The following is a 16,831-nucleotide window of genomic DNA, read 5'->3' as shown; positions in this document are numbered from 1 at the left end:
GTCAGTATGTAAAATTCTGAGGTCAGTCTTCACAGGCCTTATATAAGCAATGATTAGTTATTCAAGAGCAGATGGGGGAACTCTTTTAAAGCTGGGTTCTAACTATCTTAAGGCTCCATGAGTTGGAGATGCCAACTAGTTTACATTTCTGAAGCAAATAGAAAGTAGTAAAAAAGAGAGAGAAAAAGCAGCAAGATAAAAAAATATCTCTCTCATGGTTTTGGTGCTTCCTTTGGAAATGACAGTACTACAAGGAAAATTTTTATTCTTGTTCTAAGAGTTCTGGCCAGTGCTGAGCTACAGTCTCAAACACACTGACAAGGGAATAAGAGTGTGGGGACCCTGGTCCATTCTGGTTCATGCGTCCCTATGCTCCCCATCTGTGTTTCTGAACCAGGGCGTGATATTGATACTCAGACCGAAGTCACATTCAATTCTTGTCATAGACATCCCTAAAGTGGGGTGCAGAACAGAAGGCCCAGACAGAGATGGAGAGAAGAGGAAAGGAGGACACCATAAACTGCTTCTAGAGACTGTACATTTGTCTAAGGTAAGTTAAACAGTAACACAGAGCAAGAGCTGTTGAACTTTCCCTTCTGTGCCAGGACTTTGGCATCCTTGATTTCATCTTATCCTCCCGGCAGTCCTGTAGGTTAGCGTTATTACTGCACTTTACAAGAGACGGGATGAAGACGCAGAGAAGTTCAGTGATGTACCCAGAGCCACACAGCAAAGACCTGACTTGCCCATATTCCTCCTTGCCTGCTGCCCCCACCCCTGAGTCATTCTCCCCAATGCAGTCAGAATGATCTTTTAAATCCTGCCTCCCTGTTTCAAATGTTTCAATGTGTCCCCAAAGCTTTTAGAGACAGACCACATCCTCACCCTGGCCCCTATCTCTCTCCCATCACTTGGCTGCTTCCTTCTGCCACAGTGGTCCCCAAAGTGTTGCTCTTCCTTTTACCACAGTACTCTCAGCCTGTGCTGTCCCCTCTGCCCAGAATTTCCTACCCCACTCCCTTCCCCTGGGAGACCCCTTATCGTTCTAGACTCAGCCCAAGTGCCATCTTCTCAGGGAGACCTTGCCTGGGCTCTCACATTCCCATGCTCTAGCCACGCTTGGAGAATCCTGCATACTTTCCTCACATCACTTACCGCAATGTGTGAGTAAACATTTGTGTGACCATTAATTGAATGTCTCTCCCACTAGAATGTAAGCTTACTGGATCTGCTCCACTCACCTGTATCCACAGAACCTACCAGTGTGCCTCACACCTTGAGGGTTCTCCAAAATTTGATGAGTGGCTGGCTGCGTGATGGATGGATGATGGATGAGGCAGAGAAAGTATTCTAACCCAAGTCCATCTGACCATAGGACCCTGCTCTTTCTACTCCATTTCACCAAGTCTGCAGTCCTAGGATCTCATGAAGACCAAGTAAAACCAGGACACTGGGTGGCTCAGTGGTTGAGCATCTGCCTTTGGCTGAGGTTGTGGTCCCGGGGTACTGGGATCTAGTCTCGCACATCAGGCTCCCCACAGGGAGCCTGCCTCTCCCTCTGCCTATGTCTCTGCCTTTCTATGTCTCTCATGAATAAATAAAATCTTAAAAAAAAAAAAAAGACCAAGTAAAACCAACATGGCTAAAGTTACAAGAGATCTCAAAGACCTCCGGTCACCAGTCCTAAAACTATTCCTCTGGACCTAAAAATTTGTGGTTCATACTTTTTTTCTCCCCCCTTCCCCCCGAGTTTCTTGAAAATGTTCCATTGTTGTCCTTCTTCATATGTTTCTATGAAGAGGTCTGATGCCAAACTGAATCCTTTCCATCATAAGGAATTGGTCTTTTTAAATCCAAGGCCCAGAAGATTTGTTTCTTTATCCCCAAAGTCTAATGCCTTGGAGCTGACCGTTCCAGGTCTATTTCCCCAAGTACAGAGTTAGCCCTTTGAACACAAGAATTCAGATTTCAGATCTTAGTTTATTTCCAGAGAGTGTTATTGTATTATAGTTTTAATTTTTTGTTCTGTTTACTTGTCTTTTTTTCTTTCTTTCTTTCTCCAGGGACTCTAATTATATAAAAGTTGACACTTCTCTGCCTGCCCTTTCCAGCCAGCAGTTTCTCTTTGGTGTTATTAAATCTCTTTATTTCATCTTGGCACTCTGAGCTGTTTTCATCCCTCTCCTATTATACTGTTCAATCAAATCTATTCTCCCCTGGGCATCTTGTAATTTGTTTCATTTCTGAGATTATTTTCTTTTCTATTTCTTTCCTGAATTTAGTAAACACTCATTTTTGGATCTATTGTTTCTGTTTTGTCTATTTTCCTGTCTGAGCTTTTATGATTTGAGGTGGGGTTTTTTTTCCCTCCTATCTGCAAATGTTTATTTAAGGATATTTAATTCAAGTCTGGGTGTTCTGTAATCGTTTTTGCTCTCCTTCACCATTGGTTTTGGAGAGAATTTTATCAGCTGAAACTATTTTGACTCTTTGCTGTTTAATTGCAGGTTTGTGTAGATGTCAGCTTCCATTTTCTGTCTTTTTTAAATATTTGATGTTTTTCTCGACCAGGACTTATAGGTGGTTCTATGTAGACAAGGGTAAAGCACCTGAGAGACTTTCTCAGTTTTAGTTCGAGTGTCCTCTTCTGTTGGTACAGTAAAATGGTTTTATTTTTTATTTTTTTTTTAAGATTTTTTTTTATTTATTTATTCATGAGAGACATAGAGAGAGAGAGGCAGAGACACAGGCAAAGAGAGGAGAAGCAGGCTCCATGCAAGGAGCCTGACATGGGACTTGATCCCAGGATTTGGGATCAGGCCCTGAGTCAAAGGCAGATGCTCAACCACTGAGCCACCCAGGCGTCCCAGTAAAGTGGTTTTAATAAGCTTCCTTTTTTTCTATAGAACTCTTAATTTCTATCCCTCACTTCCTTATTTTCCTTCACCATCAACCATCCAGGAGATACCTCTCCTTCCGAGTTATCTCTCTCCCACAAAAATGACTCCTTATAAAATTGCACCTTTGGGACGCCTGGGTGGCTCAGCGGTTGAGCATCTACCTTTAGCTCAGGGTGTGATCCTGGAGTTCTGGGATTGAGTCCCCCATCGGGTTCCTGCAAGGAGCCTGCTTCTTCCTCTGCCTATGTCTCTGCCTCTCTGTGTCTCTCATGAATAAATAAATAAAATCTTTAAAAATTTTTAAAAGACTGCCACCTTTGGTCTCATGCTCTCAAGCCCTTTTATTCAATTCCTCAGTAGACAGCACTCTGATCCTTCAGTATATCCCCACTCAGGAGAGATTCTTATTTTCTGGGAGTGTTTTTATGTAAGCTCTACCACCATTAGAACTTGCTGCAATCTCCTCTTTTCCAGTGGTGTCCGCCCAGCTCTGCCCTAGCAAAGCCTCTGGAACTGGCTCTGTTGGTTTCAAATGCTTTTCTGCATTGATTGATATATGCTCCTGTCATCTTTCTTCTTTGGACTGTTAGTAGAGTGGGTTATGTTGACTTATCTTCAGTGTCCTGCATTCCTAAGACCATTTATTTGTTATGTATTGCTGGATTCAATCCGTTAATATGTTGTCAAGGATTTCTGTATTTATGTTCATGAGGAATATTGATCTGTAATTTCCTTTTCCTGACTGTCTGGCTTGGGCATCAGGATAAAATTAGACTCATAAAATGGACTGGGAAATGTTCCTTTCTATTTTCTGGAAGAGATTATATATTAAAAGATTGGTTTGATTTCTTCTTTAAGCACTTGGTAGAACTTGTCAGTGAAATCTTTTGGGTCTGAAGCTTTCTTTTTCAGATGGTTTTTAACTATAAATTCAATTTCTTCAATAAATATAGGACTAGTCGAGTTATTTCTTCTTCGATGAGTTTTTAGCAATTTGTGGTTTTCAAAGATTTAGTTCATTTTATCATTTAGTTCATTTTAACACAACTTAGATGTTGTCCATTAATTTTGTAAAGTTGTTCATATTATTCTTCCCTTATTAGTCTTTTAATGTGTGAGGTCTGACAATTCATTTTCATCCCTGATACTGGCCATGTGTCCTCTCTCTTTTTTTTGTAGTCAGTCTTCCTAGAACTTTATCAATTTTATTCAAGTTTTTCAAAGAATTAGCTTTCTGTTTCATTGTTTTTCTCTATTGTTTCCTTATTTTCCTTTTCATTTAATTTTGCTTTTGTCTTTATTATTGTCTTCCTTCTGCTTGCTTTGGGTTTATATTTCTCTTCTTTTTTTAGTTTCTGAAGGTAAAAATGTATATTGCTGATTTGAGATCTTTCCTCTTTTCTAATATAACCATTTAATGCTATCAATTTCCCTGGAAGCATTGTTCAAGCTGCACCTCACAATTATGGTATGTTTTCTCTTTATTCAGTTCAGAATATTTTCTAATTTCCATAACACTTTCCTTTTGACCCACAAGTTATTTCAAAGTGTGTTTTTTAAGTTCAAAGTGTTTAGAGATTTTCCAGTTATCACTCTATAAATTTCTAGTTTGATTCCATTGTGATCAAATAACATACCTTGTATGATTTCAATTATTTTTAAATTGTTAAGACTTGTTGTATGACTCAAAATATGGTCTTCTTTGATGTAGGTTCTTTGTACACTTGGAAAGAATTTGTTCTCAACTGGTTTTTTTTTTAATGTTCTATCATCATCAATTAGTTCCAGTTGGTTTATGGCTCAGCTCTTGTATATGCTTGCTATTTTCTATTTATCTGTTCTGTTAATTACTGAACAAGAAATAGTGAAGTCTCCAACTGCAACTGTGGAGTTTTCCACTTCTCCTTTCAGTTTAATCAGGTTTGCCTCATGTATTTTGAAGTCCTGTTATTAGGTGCATACACACTTAGTATTGTTATATCTTCTTGATGAACTTCCCCTTTAATTGTTGTCATGTGTCCCTTTATCCCTAGTAATTTTCTAGGGATAGAAAGACTACTTTGTAAAATATTAATATAGCCCACTCCAGCTTTTTTTTTGATTGGCATTTGCATGATGTATCTTAATCTTTTTTTTAAACTGCTTTATTGAGACACAATGCATATATCATAAGTTCACCTATTTAAAGAGTACTGTTCAGTGGTTTTTAGTACATAGGTCTTAGTCTTTTAACCTATCAATATCATTATATCAACACAATTGTAGGCAGCATATAGTCGTATCTTGTTTTTCTAAATCCATTTTAACCACTTCTGTCTTTTAATTGATATGTTTAGTTCATTTAGATTTAATGTAATAATAGGTATCTTTGAATTTCAGGCTGTCCTTTTATTATTTATTTTCTGTTTGCTCTCTCTGGTTTTTGTTCCTCCGTCTCACCTTTCCTTCTTTCTTTGGGTCATTTAAACATTTTTTAGTTTTCAATTTTAACTTATTGTATTTTTTACTAATCTCTTTTAATAATTTTCTTAAAAAAATAATAATTTTCTTGTGACTGCAACTTACATACTTAACTTTTTTCACTGTCTACCTTGAACAGATACTTTAATACCTTAAATGGAATGTAGAAACTTTACCACCATGTAAGTCCCTTTACCATCCTTTCATTATATTATAGCTGTCATATATATTAGATCTACATTGAAAATGTCATTTAAAAAGTCCTAATTTTTGCTTTAAACTGTCAATCATACTTTAGAGAACCCAAGAGAAGGTGAATAGTCATTTATTCAGATATTTACCATTTCTGCTATTTGTCCTTCATCCCTGATATTCCAAGTTTCCTATGGTCTCATCTCCCTTCTCTCTGAAGAACTTCTTTTAGTGTTTATTTTAGAACAGGTGTGCTGATAACAAGGTCTCTTAGTTTTCTTTTACCTGAGGATATTATTTCACCTTTACTCCTAAAGAATAATTTCACTGGGCATAGAACTCTGGGTTGGTGGTTCTTTCTTTCAGCACTTCCAAAATGTTATTTCATTTCCTTTTAGCCTTCATGGTTTCTTTTCTTTTTCTTTTTTTTTTTTCTTTTCTTTTCTTTCTTTCCTTTTTCTTTTTTCTCTTTCTTTCTTTCTTTCTTTCTTTCTTTCTTTCTTTCTTTCCTTCTTTCTTTCTTTCTTCTTTCTTTCTTTCCTATTCATGAGAGACAGAGAGAGAGAGAGAGGCAGAGACATAGGCAGAGGGAGAAGCAAGCTCCATACAGGGAGCCCGATGTGGGACTCAATCCCAGGTCTCCAGGATCATACCCTGGGCCAAAGGCAGATGCTCAACTGCTGAGCCACCTCCCAGCCTTCATGGTTTCTGATGAGATATCAATAGTCATTCAAATATATGGTCTCCTACAGATGATGCACTTTTTTCTCTGACTACTTTCCAGATTTTCTTGTCTTTAGTCTAAAAATGTTTGATTACCATGAACCTGGGAGGTGATGTTTTTGAGTTGATCCTGTTTGAGGTTTGCTGGAGTTTCTTGAATCTATAAATCTGGGAAGTTTTCAGCCATTATTTTTTATTATTTCCTGAACTGCATTTTCTCCACTCCTTCAAGGGACTCTGATGGCATGAATATTTGACATTTTAGTATTGTCCCATGGGTGCCTGAGATTCTCTTCCATTTTTTTTCTCTACATTCTTCAGATTGAATAATTTCTACTAACCTATCTTTACATTCACTGAGTCTCTCTTCTGTCATCTCTATTCTGCTATGGACCCCATCCAGTTATTTTTAAATTTTGGTTATTGTATCTTCCAGTTCTATATTTTCCATTTGGTTCTTCTTCAATCTTCTGTTTTTTATTGAGACTTTCTATTTTTTCATTCATTTCAAGAGTGTTCATACTTCTTATAGTTATATTAGAAGCTTTAAAGTCTTGTTCTGATCATTTCACTATCAATGTTTACTTGGGGTTGATGGCTATTTATTGTCTTTTTGTTGTGAGTAGAGATTTTTCTAGTGCTTCATATCCCAAGTCACTTTAGATTGTATCCTGGACACTTTGAATATCATGTTATGTTACTCTGGGTCTTATTTAAATACTAAGAAGAATGCTAATTTAAAAAAAAAATTAGCAGAAAATTGATTGAAGCAAGGTTCAACCATAAGATTCTACCCACTTTTTGTAGGCTCTGGTTCCAAGATCAGTTCAGTATTCAGAGCCTTTTGCAGTGCTATCCAAATGTGTCCTACATGTGCAACAACAGCCTGAAAACTGGGTGGTGGTCCACCCCATAGTTCAGCTCTCAAAATCTTTCATATTCTGTTTAAGCATCAGATTGATGCATGCAGTTTGGAAGTGACCCGAGGTTTACACACAAAGTTATGGAATTACTCTCTCCTCATTACAATTACCCCCAAAACTTCCTGGCTCCCTGGGGCCTCTTTTCCCAGTTCCCAGCCAGAAATCTGGGGCTTTAGTTTCCTAGCTTTGCTATGCAGATTTGTGTCTGGGACCAGATAGTGGGAGGACAGAGAGAGAACACAGCAACAGGAATTTGCTCAATCTCTTGTGTTCACAGATCTCTTAACAGAGAGAAGGTTTTCTTACCCTCAGGATTTTAGGTATCTACTTGCTGATGCGACCCTCACCATTGCCACTACTGCCACTGCAAGGCTGACCGGACAGACCCTGGCATGGCTGAGAATGGAAAAGAGAAAAAAGAAACAAATACTTCCTTCTACCTCTGATACTTAAGAGCCCCCTTCCTACTCTTCAGGCCAGAAAGAAAACTCTATTTGCTTTCTTAAAGCTCTTTCTGCCTGTACACAGTACACACTTTCAGATTTCAGGCTGCCTTTGAGTCCAGGCCAGCCAATACTGGAAGGAAAAAATGAGAAACTCAACCCAATTCAGTTGTACTTCAAACCCTTGTTTCTTTCTCCACTCTATTCATTACCATTACTTTTCAATGGTTCACACGTTTTCTCCAGGTATTATAACTGCATTCAGTAGGAGACCTAACAGATCGTGTTTACTCCATCTTTCCCAGAACCAATCCTTTATCTGTTAGGCTTCACTTTCAATTGTATTTGTAATTTCTAGAAATTCTATGTGTTTCTTTTTCAGATTCATTTTATCACTTTTGATATTCTCTCATTCTTTTGTCATACATTCAATCACTTCTTTATTTTAAACAAACCACACATAATTATTTTATATTCTATAATAGATAATTTCATTATCTTTAGTTGGTTGGTATTGCTGTTGGTCGGATTCAGCAATATTGTTTTCTGCTGACTCTCATTACATGTAGCTTATTTTCTCCTCTGTTTAATGATTTTCTTTTTTTTTTTTTCTTTTAGTATGACCTCCTGTTTCTTGGGAGTTTATCTGTGAGAATTCTTTGAAGCCTAGATTTAAACTGTGTTTCTCCAGGGAGCATTTGCAATTGCTTCATCAGGCATCTGGGGAATACTTTTAACTGCATTTTTATTTAGATTTGGGGGGCGCAGGGGAATGCAGGGAGCAGTAGGCAGTGTGAATTCTGGCACCACACCCACTTAAAACTGGACTTGCCCTAGAGATTCTCAGGAAAGACCCTTCTTTCTTCTGCTTCAACTCCAGTGAAGACAGAGGCAGACAAATCTCTGTGGACATGCTTCCTCCCTAGTTGACTAGCCCCTCTGGGATCCTAGCTTTATGTAGAGGTCTTCACAAATATTTATTTGCTTGGGCCCCAGAAATTATCTTCTGTGCCATGAGCTGTATAGCCTGTTAAACCCAGACTCTGGGTCACCAGGAATAGGCAGGTATCCTTTGGGCAAATGCTAGCTCTAAAATGTATATACCTCTATAGACTCAAGATTTCTTGATGCTTCTGAACACTGACATTTCCCTCATTTTTTGTCATCTAAGCTATGTTATTAAAATTATATTAAGGGACGCCTGGGTGGCTCAGTGGTTGAGCTTCTCTCCCTTTGGCTCAGGGCGTGATCCCAGGGTTCCAGGATGGAGTCCTGCATTGGGCTCCCTCTGCCTATGTCTCTGCCTCTCAATCTGTATCTTTTGTGAGTAAATAAATAAAATCTTAAAGAAACAAAAACTATACTTTAAAAAATTATCCAGAATTTTAGATGTTTTGTCCCAGGGGAGATTTCTCTACATATCTACTGGAAGTGGCACCTCTGATTCCTGATAGGGAAATTTATCCAGATCATGATTGTGATAGCTAATGAACTTAGTTTTATTTTGCCCACCTAACTTCATATTTACTATTGATTATATTTTCATCCCTCTTTCTCCTTTCCCTTTTTTGGCTTGGTCAAATTTCTCTTTATTCCTTATTTTGAATCCCACCACCACTATCACCATCACTTGTTTATTTAGAAATTCTACCCTCTTTTCAATTTTGCTGCTTGTTTTTCCTGTTCACTTCCCACCATCCTTCTAGATCTTTAGAAGACTTATATTCTCTGTGCTCCAAAACATCCTTTCCCCTCCATGGATTTGCTGATAATTTAGATCACCACTGTCCAAAAGAACTTTCTGCAATGATGGAAATGTTCTGTATCTGCCCTGCCCAATATAGTAGCCACTAGCCATGCATGGCCAATGAATGCTTGAAAATGGTGACTGCAATTGAGGAACTGAATATATGATTTTATTTAATTTTAATTATTTTAAATGTAAGGAGCCTCGTGTGACTAGTGACTACCACACAGGACAGTGCAAACTTTGATACTTCATTTCTGACTCTTAATAGGTCTTCTCTTACAGCATGGCCTTTTTTTGTTTCAAGAATCCCTACTTGAAACAACAAATTAAGCATGTCATCATTCATGTAGATTTGGCTAATGTATCCATTCCTTCCTAATGTTTCCTGTACACTTTTTCATCTCCCATCTTTTTTCTTTTTCATCCCCTATTTTAAAGATCTCTCTTCTAACACAGATTCCATTTGGTTTGAGTATCTCCCTAAGTATTTTGTTTAGTCCTTACATCCCCCCAAAATGCCCTGAAAGAATTAATGGTATCTTGACTAGAATGAAGATTCTTGGATCACAAATCTTTTCTTTAACAGTGTGTGGATATCTTGTTATCCAGTATTGCAGATCTAAAGGTTATTATTAGCTTAATGCTCTTGAAAGCCACCCAGTCTCACCTTTGTGAACTTGTACAATGTCCCCTCTATCCTTGAGCAGCAGGTAATCTCTAAACTGAGGTATATGAGAAATAGAACTTTGCTTATTTAACTGAATTGTATTTCTTTTTTAAGCCCTCATTTTACTTGGATGGAGAACACCTAATCTTAGTGAAGGCTATACCTCGGTTCTTGGGTAGGGGTGGGAATTATGTAGTGCTAAGGTGAGGGAGGAAGTACACAAGGGAGATCAAGTTCTTAGCCATCTGTCTTGCTGTCCTTCCCCAAGACGTCTAGATATCAGACATTGATGTCCAGTGACCATGCATGGCGTCCTTCTTGGCTCCACCTCAGCCTCTCTGGGTCCTCCTGCCCTCTGTGCCTTGTCTGTGCCATGCTCCGGAACACCAGAAACACATTCGAGTTCACCCCACTACAGGCTATGGGAATCCCTCCTGGGCACCCAGGAACCTTCTGCTGCTCCTGGCAATTCTGTAAGGCCAATTGGGCCCATCTGCCTGGGTGCCCACTGGGCAACTTCCATTTCCACTCTACTACCTATTATGTTGCATGGAGGCTCCACCCACCTCCTTGGCAGTACCGAGAGCCCAAGGCCTCTCCCTACTTGGGTTTCCAGACCTAACTGGGGGATCCATCCTCCTTTCTCACTTCCCTTGATTCTTCTCCCTCCCCAACTCATGGACTCTTTCTTTAGCTGGCAGGGGGTGGGGCACATAGGGGGTGAGTAGCAAAGAATAGATCGAAATGCAGATGTCCAGACATCCCAACACAGGCTCCTCCCAAGCCTACAGCGAGTGTGCACACAGTAGAATGCATCCTGCCTGTGCACAAATGCCTGGGAAGCCTTCAGAGCAGAGACTTGCCTGCCGCGTGGGGAACACTTGATCAAAGCTGAATGGAGGAGGTTGAGGCCACCCAGGCAGGAGGTCTGCAGTGTGCTCCCACTCTTGATGCCTGGTTGAGTCTTCACTGTGGGCCAGACGCCTATCACTGCTTGGACCCTTAGTCAGGGTGCCATGAGAGGTGGGGCCAGGGAAGAGGTGAAGGAGAGGAGATGAATGAGCGTGTCCCCAGCATACTGCCCCAGCAAGGCCACCTCACAATGACGTCATGCCAAAGCTTTCCAGGCATTCTCTTATTGAATCTTTACATCAGCTTTTAGAGAACAAAAGAAAAATTTTTCTTCCTTCCCCTTTTATAGGAGATTGAAGCTTCAAGAGATTGAGTAATTTGCCCAAGTAACTGGAGAAGCCAGATTCAAATCAGCTCAACTGTTGGGCCCCCAACCTCCATACCACACAGCCTCTTCCCCACCAGTTCTGCGGGATGATACCCACCTGATAGAGGAGCCAAACGCCCTAAGGAGGAAAAGAATTAGTTCAAATTAGTGGAAGAGCCACACCCGAGCCAAGCAGTAGAGACTGGGCTATTTAACTGCAGGGTCCCCACCTCCCAGGTCCTCTGGGCAAATGGGAAGATGGGCAGACAGATCCAGGCGTTCCTGCCCTGGGGTGGCAGCCACCGGGTAGGCGTAGTACCTGTCCTGGCCAGCAGAGGTCGCCTTACTGGATGGGCAATAGCAGGGCAGGCCCGCCCGAACTCTCCTTGGGGCCTCGGGGTGTGCAACGCCCCAGCACTGGGAAAAACAAGAGTCCAGCTCCTGGCCTTGTGGAGCTACCAGGTGTGCCCCCTACACCTCGCACCTCCCCACCTGCCCCGCGAGGGCCCTACCCCAAGGAGCGCACCTTCAGCTCAGCTCCCAGCGCGGGCGCCGAGGTCCCGCTGAGTGGGCGGGCGGCTGCTAGTGGCTCCGCCCTCCGGCCGTAGTTGATTGGGCCGGGGCTGGACACGTGACACCGGCCCGACCAATCAGCCTCTCTCTCGGGTTTCCAAAGACGCCGGTGCTCCCACCCTGCAGCCCAGGTGGGTGCCGGAGGCTGCGCATCCCCAGCCCACCCTGGAGCCAGGCGGGTGGGAAGCGGTGGCCTGTGGAGGCCCTGAGGACGCCCCCCTCAGCTCTCTGACCGGGGAGCAGAGTGCACCACTGGCTTCAGCAGCTGTACTCCAGATCTTAGAGGCCAGCAAAAAAATCCACCTGCCTCATATTACCTGCGGGGAAACTGAGGCTCAGAGGGAGAGGGGGTGACATGTTCAACGTGAAGGAGGATGGGGCAAGTGGCCACCGCCGTAGTTGGATGTGAACAGGGAAGTCAACTGAATTATGACTGAGAAAGGGGCATGCACGGGGCGTGCACAGGGCACACGCCTTTGCACGAGCTCTACGCCAGGGAGGGCTTTCCTCACCCTCGCCCGGGTGCCAGCGTCTCCACCCCGGGCACTCAACGCGGCCACGGTCATGCACCTGCAGGGGCGGTGGCTGAGCACGCAGGACCGCAGGGGGCAGGACCCCCCCCACCCCCGCTGGCCTCCCCAGCTTTCTTAGAAGGGTCCCACGTCAGCAGCACCGCCCCTTCCCGGCCTCCTGACCCCGGGTCAGAGCAGCATCAGCCAGGCCCATCTCCCAGCCTCCCCAGCAGCCCGCCCTTCCCCACACGGATTTGTTCTCTAATAAAACCCTTGCACATCTAATCCTGCCCCTGGCATCTGCTTCTCAGAGAAGCTGGGTGAATTCCAGTCCTTACCCTGCAGCCACGCCATAGCTCCTGAAGTGATGGGACATTCGTGGCCACACACCAACTGGGACAGTGGCCCAGCAGGTGCCTGCCCGTCCTCACCGTGCCCAGGACCCATTACCCCCAAACACCCAGACTCAAGGAATTCACCCCCCATGGGACCTGGGTAACCATGTCCCACTTCAGTCCCTGAAGCCGCTCCTCTTTCAGACAATCCCAGCTCCGAGACTCTTTGCTCACAGTGAACGTGTGGGACTGAGGCGGACTGGAAGGCTAGCAGAGACGGAGAGTTATATATTTGTTTGTGGCTGCGTCTTATTATCCAGACATTTACCGAGCACTTACTCTGCGCAGGGCACAGTGACAGCAGAGTATTCCAGAAACGGAGCAGGATTTGGAGACACTTGGAAAATAGGATCTGGGTTTAAGCGTTCCCACTCAAAGCTGTGTGGCCTTGAGTGACTTACTTAGCATCTCTGATTCCGTTTGCTCATCTATAAATGAGCTGTGTGGGAGTCTCATGTTACAGAGCACAACACATTGCCAATAGTAGACTTCTACAAATAGCCAGAAGTATTAATTATTAGGGCTACAGTTACAACTTCTGTCTTTGAAGAGCCAGGCCAGTGGGGTCTAACTCTTAATTTAGGGCATGCAGAAACCAACCTCCCAAACACAGCTCAGAAGCTGGAGCCTGTGGACTGGGTAGCGATTTGCCTTCTGAACGTCAGGACCCAACAAGAGTCTGACCTAAAGCTCATGTCTTTTTCCTCTGCCACCAGACTTCCTTCCACGAGAGCAGCCCTATTGGCTAAAACTGAGGGTACAAGGGAGGCCGACTCCTCGTGAGGGTCAGGGCAGTGCAGAGAACAGCCTGGATGCCAGGGGGTGTGTTCAGTGTTTGCGTGTGTGTGTGTGTGTGTGTGTGTGTGTTCAGTGTTTGAAAGGACTCAATTATGAAGCAGACATGGAGCTGTTCCCAAGGAAGGGCTAGAGAACTGGACAGCTTTGACCTGAGTTACCTGGAGAAGAGACAGGTGTAGACAACAAAGTTACCAGGATGTTCAGAGGAAGGAGAGCTCAGATCTAAATAGAAAAACCCAGGAAGTCTTCCTAGAGGAGGTAACATTTGACAACTTTTGAAAGATGCTGCGGGGACTAAAGGAGAGAGTAGGACCCTGGGGATAAAGACCAGCAAAAGGAGAGGCTAGGAGATGGGAAAGGGTGGAATAGTTCGCCTGAAGTGGAACAGGAAAGAAGGAAAGGGGTAAAAGAATGAAGCCATGGGGTGACCAAGCAGGTACCTTTAGGAGGACCCTAAATGCCCTGGCCAGGAGTTTTATATTTACCCTGTTTAGCACAGGGGCCGCAGGATGAGATTTTTGAGCAGAGGATTAATGCTCTCCACATGTATTAGCAAGATAGGTGGCCCAAGGAATTCTGCAAGCCTGGGCATCCCAGGCTGGCCCCGGGAAGGTCTTGGCAGGCTTTGCCTTGGTTTTAAATGGTCCTACCTCTCTGTGATTTTTATCAGGGGCTGAGAGTCAGAGAAGCTCTGCATTCTATGTATCACAAGCCTGTCACACATCCTCTGTGCACCCTCCGCAATACATAGGCACACTCAACACCCAGCCTTACACACACACACACACACACACACACACACACACACACACACACTGTCTCTCACAGAGGGCCAGGTGGGAGCCCAGTCTGATCCCAGGCTGCATGGACAATGAAGGCCACTGGAGGGCGCCTCTGACATCCCAGCAAAGAGCCTGAGACCAGGCTTAAGAATCAGCCCCAGGCTGCAGGGGCCTTACAGACCAAGTGCACCTGCCTCATTTTACATGTGGGGAAACCCGGGCTCAGAGACCCCCGGGGGTGGGCACGGGGGTAGGGGGGGACACATGATCAAGGCGGACGGAGGAGAGAGTAGCCACCTCAACAGTGGGATATGAACAGATGGCTCTTAAAAGTCAAGAGAAGGAAGACAGAAAGCAGCACCCCCTGCCCCCACCAGCACACACAGATCCACACTGCCACTACTCCGGAAACGGTTTGCCGCACCACCTGTCACAACGCCTGCCCTGCCGCCACTAGACGCTCACTCTTTTAGATTAAAATACCCATGTCCTGCCAATCTCTGTAGAAATGTATATGTCCCTCTAACGGTGATAGATGGCATCCTTGGGTCCTGAGGTGGGTGGTCTGCACTGGACACTGGGGGCCTGGCTACGGCCCCGGGGACTCACCCACCACAGCTAGGAGTGGGAAGGTCTGCCTCCTTCTCTCAGGATTTCGCCTGGCTCCTTCTCATTCCTGGACCGCCCCTTCTCTACCTCTCCTGGTAATGAGATCCCATTCACCCTTCAACCTTTTATGTAACTCCTGCTGGAAACTTTCCCATGTGTCTCCACCCTGCTCTGCTCAGCTCTCGGGACCCGCCCCTGCCAGCCCTCTACCCACCCTGATTCAGACTACTACCTTTATTTTCATGATCTCATGTCTTCTGTCCTCAAATACATTAACAGTATGCATTTATAATATACCTAAGACAGACTAAGTAGCTATAATTAAGACTCAGAAGTATAGTGGCTTTAAAAAATAAAAGAATTTTTGTCTCAGCATTTAGTAGGGTGAGCAGTCTAAGGTGATAGGTAGCAGTGTTCCACATGGTCAGAAAGAAACCAAGTGTTGCTGTTCCCAAGTCTCAACCTCTAGCAGCTCCTCTCGGGCAGGGACTGTGAGCCTCTCATTGGCACACCGGGCACCTGGCTCAGAGCTTCCCCCCCTTCCCTAGCTGCTGCTGAATATCTCCCCTACTGCTCCTTGATAGAAGGGTTCAACATGGTCCCAGAGAGTTGGGACTGCAATCAGGAGATCTGTGTTTTATCCTCGCTCTGCCACCAACTGGTGTGGTTAAGTCCCTCCCCATCTCTGAGGTCTTCCTCCACTCCATCTGCCCATGAGAGGAAAGGCCAAACACCTCTGGGATCTCCTCCCACTCCTCTGTTCTGAATTTAAGGTTTAACTTACCATGGCCCTCCCTTCCGAGAAATGTCAGGTCCTCTTAGCAGAAAAGGTCCAAGACCTCGAGTGTGGACTTCTCACCATTGTGGGGCCGCCTACCCCTTGGCCTATCATTCTCTAAGCAACAGGAGACAGGAGCTGCCCAGTATGTGGAAGAGAGTTTACACACCTGTGTTTGGACCATGCAGCAATGAGGCTGCTATTGTAGACAATACTCTCGAATTCAGCCCACAAAGGGTACAAGTGTTCCTTCCCAAGAATTACTAATTATTTATTTAATACTTAGAAAGCCTTTGAGGTGCTATAGACTCCGTTTTAATGGTGGACCTCGGATGGAAACAGGCAAACGTCCTCAAATTTCACTTGTCAGCATCTGTGCCTCAGGCTGGCTTGGCCCTGCAAGGCTCTGAATCTTCATGCTGCTCAAGCCCCCCAACTCCTTCTGGACCTGCTCAGGCTCCTCCCTCTTGGCAGAAGCACTGGGTGTCATGGTCACAGTCTTTTAAAAAATAAACACAGGGCAGGCTGCGGCTGAATCATGTGCTCTGGCTGGTAACTTGAATGGGCCTAGGACTTTCCAGCCTTTGTCTATGAGGAGCTGGATTGAGGAGTGGGAGGTAAGGGTGCGGCCTCTGGGGACCCACCAGTCACCAGCCTGAGGGTCCACATTTCAGAGACCTCAGGATGACAAGAAGGCAAACGGAGCTGGGGCTAGTCTCCATCTCCTGGGGCTCATTAGGTTGTCTCGTAGGACAGCTAAGCGTTAACTGGGGAGGAGCTCACGGGCACGCCGGCTGCCCAAACCCCAAACTGTTCTACCCCCTACTCTTCTTCACCTCTCCTCCTCCCTTCAGGCAATATTTTCAGGGAGAGTGGGATGGCTCATGGCATGTGTGGAGTGCTGGCCAGGGAGGCAGGGGGCATAAAGCTGGTTGCCGTACCTGTTGTCAGACAAGTTGTATTCCTTTCCTGGGGTCACAATTGCCCTGTTGGTAAAATAGGGACAAGAATTCATCGAAATCCTAGAGGAAAAAACAAGCAGCATACTTTTTGAACTCAGCCACAGCAACTTTTTGCAAGACACTCTATTAAGGCAGGGAAACAAAA

The 16,831-nt window shown here is 44.2% G+C and overlaps 1 long non-coding RNA gene across 4 annotated transcripts in view; it reads right to left on the bottom strand.

Moving 5' to 3' along the window:
- The window catches only part of LOC140623167 (uncharacterized), a 54,928-nt gene extending 43,055 nt beyond the window's left edge, over positions 1–11,873 (bottom strand). For all 4 annotated transcript variants that reach the window (XR_012022828.1, XR_012022827.1, XR_012022826.1 and 1 more), the window contains exons 1-3: positions 11,804–11,873; positions 11,396–11,416; positions 7,505–7,594 (exon numbers count right to left, since the gene is read on the bottom strand). This is a non-coding gene — a long non-coding RNA (uncharacterized lncRNA). The remainder of the gene's footprint in view (positions 1–7,504; positions 7,595–11,395; positions 11,417–11,803) is intronic.
- Positions 11,874–16,831: the final 4,958 nt, after the last annotated feature.

This window comes from Canis lupus, chromosome 32 (assembly GCF_048164855.1).
Source record: "Canis lupus baileyi chromosome 32, mCanLup2.hap1, whole genome shotgun sequence".
NCBI lineage: Eukaryota > Metazoa > Chordata > Mammalia > Carnivora > Canidae > Canis > Canis lupus.
This window is presented reverse-complemented; position numbering and strand designations above follow the sequence as displayed.